Genomic DNA, 5,483 nt, shown 5'->3' on the forward strand with positions numbered 1-5,483 from the left:
GGCGGGAACCCAAGACAGGAGTTACCACTGAAATGCTAGGTGAACTTGAACTTAGGCCTCGACATTTGCACTTTTCCTGCCAGGTAGCAACCAGCGGTCAGGAGCGCTTCCTATTTTTCCTTTTTTTTTTTTTTTTTTGGCTTATTTATTTTGAGAGAGAGCGTGCAGGCAGCTGCTTCAGATCCTCTGTCCCCTTTTCTCTCTACGCTCTCTCTCTCTCACAAAAATAAACATTTTAAAAAATGAGGTGAGGGGAATGTGAAGTAACTGCCTAATGGGCATGGAGTGATGGGAGTGTTCTGGAACTAGGTAGAGGGGGTGGTTGCACAACATTGTGAATGCACCAAACGCCAGTGAATTGTTCACTTTCAAATGATCAGTTTTAGGGGCGCCGGGGTGGCTCAGTCGGTTAAGCGTAGACTCTTGGTTTCGGCTCAGGTCACCATTTCGTGGTTCGTGATTTTGAGCCTTGCATCGGGCTCTGTGCTGACGGTGAGGAGTCTGCTTGGGATCCTCTGTCTCTGCCTCTCTCTCTCTCTCTCTCTCTCTGCCCCTCCCCCACTCTCACTCTCTCAAAATAAAGTTTAAAAAAATTATAAAAGTGTTTAATAAAACAAAATTCAGACCTGGTCAGGAGAAACTTTGTTAGCAAGGATTATTACAAGGTGGAGGAGAGTTCAGGCTGAGAATGAACTACAGTTCCAGATTCTGGGGTGCGGGGCAGGGGGGAGGCGCGGCTTCACCGAGGTTCGGTTAACAAACATTTTGTTCTGATGGATCAGTGGGGACAAAACAGTTCAGCTAATCGTTTATGGGTCCCATCCCCACCCCCCAAAAAAGGGGTGGGGAATTTGAAGGGGCTGTGCATGGCCCTGTCTTAGGTTAACAAGGGGGTCATCGGTGGGGGCTGGGGGTGGGTCTTCTTATCTAAATCATGGGGAAGATGGCTTCTTTGCGATAAGCCAGTTCCTGGAACGCAAAAGCCGAGGGAGGATTTCTTAACCATAGCTGTCTTCCAGATGCACAAGGCTCAGCTAGACTTCAGCACTGTCATAAGTAAAGATGGAGAAGGAGAAAAGCTGACTCTGAGAAGCTCTAAGGACTGGCCAGCCCTCAGGTGAGATTTCAGCCCCAACTCACAACGCTTGGATGGCCCCAAATCTCCAGATTTGAATTTAAGTGGCACTAAATACTAATACAGGAGTTCTCAAACTTTTTGGTCTCAGGACCCCTTTGTACTCGTAAAGAAATATCAGCGGCCACAAAGAACTTTTGTTTGCTTGGGTCGTATCTATCCATCTTTACAATTTTAGCAATTAAAAGTGCAAAACTTTTAAAATTTTTTTCCAACATTTATTTAATTTTGAGAGAGGGACAGACAGAATGTGAGCAGGTGAGGGGGCAGAGAGAGAGGGAGACACAGAATTGGAAGCAGGCTCCAGGCTCTGAGCCGTCAGCATGGGGCCCGATGCAGGGCTCAGACTCACAAACAGTGAGAGCACGACCTGAGTGAAGTCGGAGGCTTAACTGAGCCACCCGGGCGCCCCCAAATTGCAAAACTTTTATTTTTTTATTTTTTTTAAATTTTTTTAACGTTTATTTATTTTTGAGACAGAGAGAGACAGAGCATGAACAGGTGAGGAGCAGAGAGAGAGGGAGACACAGAATCCGAAACAGGCTCCAGGCTCTGAGATGTCAGCACAGAGCCCGACGTGGGGCTCGAACTCACGGACCGTGAGATCATGACCTGAGCCGAAGTCGGACGCTCAACCGACCAAGCCACCCAGGCGCCCCTTGCAAAACTTTTAAATCACAGGAATACACAAGCACATATTGGATCAGCTGTCAGACCATTGATGTCATCACACATCACATAACCTCAGGAAAACTCCAAATTTTGGTGGGGGGCGGAGGCAAATAACATTTTGGTATTATTATGAAAAGAACTGTAACCATGCAAATCCCCTGAAAGGGTCTTGGGGATCCCGAGGCCACCAGAAAACACCGCTGAACTAGAAACCCCTGCATTCCTGACTGACCCTTGCTGAGCTTTCGAGTTTTATCTTATTGACCATAGTCCCTAACATCGATTTTTCTCTTCTTATTATAGTAATAGGACCACCTAAGTTCTCGCTGGGAAAATGGCCACCCATCTAGAGACTACATTTCCCAGGCTCCCTTGCAGGTAAGCTTGACCATGTGACTAAATCCGCTCAAAGGAAAGGCACAGAAAAGATGTAGAAAATGCCCAGCTTGGGGCGCCTGGGTGGCGCAGTCGGTTAAGCGTCCGACTTCAGCCAGGTCACGATCTCGCGGTCAGTGAGTTCGAGCCCCGCGTCAGGCTCTGGGCTGATGGCTCGGAGCCTGGAGCCTGTTTCCGATTCTGTGTCTCCCTCTCTCTGCCCCTCCCCCGTTCATGCTCTGTCTCTCTCTGTCCCAAAAATAAATAAAAAAAAAAAAAAAAAAGAAAATGCCCAGCTCTTGTCCTTAAGAGGCGACATGCTCTCCAATATCCCTGTCCCCCTTCCTGCTTGAAGTAACGAGGTCGTGGTGGTGGTGACTTCCCTTCAACTGGGTTGAACAAGGAAACACCTGATTTTTAATTTTTTTTAAAGTTTTATCTATTTTGAGAGAGACAGAGCGAGTGGGGGAAGGGTAGAGAGAGAGGGAGACAGAGAATCCCAAGCAGGCTCCACACTGCCAGCGCAGAGCCCGATGCGGGGCTCAAACCCTGAAACCATGAGATCATGACCTGAGCCGAAACCTAGAGTTGGAGGTTTAACCGGCTAAACCACCCAGGTGCCCCAGGAAGGAAACTCCTTGGAATAACGGTTCCCCAGGTGTGGTCCCCGGATGAGCAGCAGCTAGGTCCCCTGGGATTTTGTGAGAAAGGAAAATTCTCAGGCTCCATCCAAGACCTACTGAATCAGAAACTCTGGGGTTTAGGATCCAGCAATCTGTGTTACAAAAAGGCCTCCAGGAGGGGTGCCTGGGTGGCTCAGTCGGTTAAGTGCCTGACTTCAGGTCATGATCTCACGGTTCGTGAGCTCGAGCCCCGCATCATGTTCTGTGCTGACAGCTCAGAACCTGGAGCCTGCTTCGGATTCTGGGTCTCCCTCCCTCTCTGCCCCTCCCCCACTCATGCTCTGTCTTTCTGTCAAAAACAAATAAACATTAAAAAAAATTTTTAACACATCTTCTATCTTATTAAAGCGTCTGTTATTTGGTCTTTAGTAAATGAAATCAATGTCTTTTTTTTTTTTTTAAAGTAGGCTCCACACCCAACATGAGGCTTCAACTCATGACCCTGAGATTAGGAGTCGGGTATTCTATCAACTCAGCCAGCCAGGTGCCCCTCAAATCAGTATCTTAATTAAAAATATATTTAAAAACACCCCTTGATTTTTTTTTAAATTAAGAATTTTAGGCATGTATCTCGGGCGCCTGGGTGGCTCAGTTGGTTAAACGTCCAACTTCGGCTCAGGTCATGATCTCGCAGTTCACGGGCTTGAGCCCTGCGTGGGGCTCTGTGCTGACAGCTCGGAGCCTGGAGCCTGCTTCCGATTCTGTGTCTCCCTCTCTCTTTGCTCCCCCACTCCCGCTCGTGCTCTTTCTCTCTCTCAAAAATAAACATTTAAAAAAGAAAAAAAAAGAATTTTAGGCATACATCTCACAACCATCAGGATGGCCGCTATTAAAAACACACAAAATAAATATTGGCAAGGACGTGGAGAAATTGGAAACTTTGTGTACTGTTTGCGGGAACGAAAAATGGTACGGCTGCTGTGGATGTTAGGCATTTCCCAAGAAAGTTAAAAATGAAATTACCAAAAAAAAAAAAAAATGCAATTACCATATGATCCTTTGGCATAAAACTTTAGGGCATGAAATGGTATATAATACACGCAGAATCATACACTAATTTTCTTTTTGTGACTGGCTTATTTCACTTAGCATAATGTCCTCAAGACTTATCCATGTTGTAGCGGCTGTCAGAATTCACCTCCTTTTTAAGACTGAATTATGGAAATATCCACATAATGTAGGTCCAGACAAGGAGATGCAGGCAGATATCTACCAAGCTAAGAAAGTTTTGACCTCCTGCCTCGAACTCATACACAATGCCTGGAGCTGTGGCCTCCATCTTGTGACCATGAGGAAAAAACCGAATCAGACAGGCCTCAGCGACAACAGCCTCTGAACCTCTGAACAATGCCAGTAGCCCTCTCCCTCTAGACTTCTAGGAGAAAAATTAACCTTTTATTTGCATGCTGATGATTGGCTCTGCTGTTAGTTGCAGCCCAAAGCATTTATTTGTTTAAACTTTAAGTAGATTCATTTATTTTGAGTCCGACACAGAGCAAGTGGGAGAAGGGGGGGGGGGTGGCGGAGAGGGTGAGAGAGAGAGAGAGAGAGAGAGAGAGAGAGAGAGAGAGAATACCAAGCAGGCTCTGTGCTGCCAGCCCAGAGCCTGACATGGAGCTTGAACTCATGAAACCAGAAGATCAGGACCTGATCTGAGACCAGGGTTTAACTGACTGAGCCACCCAGGCATCACCCCCCCCTTCCTCCCCCCCCCCCCCCCCCAAAGCATAACTGATACACTTCATCAAGTTACATAACTCATCTCCCTGGCCAGAATGTAGGTTTCGTGGTGGCAGAGAACTTGACTTTGTTCACACTGCGTGCCCAGCCCTTCCTGTCCCAATTAGTGGCTGGCAGAGACCCCACAGGTGGAGTGCGTGCTTAAGGTTCTTCATCCAAAATCTAACAGCCCCATCCTCTTGTGACCGCTGAGATAATCACAGCTTCAAATAGTGCTGGATGCATAGTAAACCCTCCACAAAGAGATGTTGGGGACCATCTTCGTTATAGCTTCCAGGCCGTATTCTCACCTACTTCCCAACTTCCCCTGGGGGGCTTTCATCAGACAGCGGGCTCCTCGGCACGGGTGCCCCATCCCCCTTGCTGCAGCCCCCCTCTTGTTTCCGTGTCGTCCCCTTTGGTGTGTGTGACAAGAACCACAAGAAGCTGGCATCTTCTGTCTACACAAGTAGTAAGTGGTCTGGATCTAAAAGTGGGTCTTGGGGGCTCCTGGGTGGCTGAGTTGGCTGAGCATCTGATGCTTGGTTTCCGCTCAGGTCAAGATCTCACAGTTTCGTGAGTTCGAGCTCCGCGTTGGGCTCTACGTCGACAGCAGGGAGCCTGCTTGGATTTCTTCCTCTCCCTCTCTGTCCTTCACCCAGCGCTGTCTCTGTGTCTGTCTCTCTCAAAAATAAATAAACTTAAAAAAATTAAAAATAACTAAAATAACAAGTTAATTAATTAAAAAGAAGTGGGCCTTGAGTCTTGACCAGTTCAATGATCCCATCTGGGCCTTGGCCATGAGCCAAGTGTGTGTGTGTAATAAGGATTATCTGTTGTATCTACGTGATCATTCTTTGGCCTAAGACTGCCCTCTCCCCAAAAGAAAGACACACAGA

At 47.3% G+C, this 5,483-nt stretch overlaps 1 long non-coding RNA gene across 1 annotated transcript; it reads left to right on the plus strand.

Moving 5' to 3' along the window:
- Positions 1–291: 291 nt before the first annotated feature.
- Positions 292–2,248, plus strand: LOC132691374 (uncharacterized). Its single transcript, XR_009615723.3, has 3 exons — positions 292–492; positions 1,020–1,117; positions 2,111–2,248. It is a non-coding gene; the product is annotated as an uncharacterized LOC132691374 (long non-coding RNA).
- Positions 2,249–5,483: the final 3,235 nt, after the last annotated feature.

Source organism: Panthera onca, chromosome E2 (genome assembly GCF_046562875.1).
Source record: "Panthera onca isolate mPanOnc1 chromosome E2, mPanOnc1 haplotype 2, whole genome shotgun sequence".
NCBI classification, from domain to species: Eukaryota; Metazoa; Chordata; class Mammalia; order Carnivora; family Felidae; genus Panthera; species Panthera onca.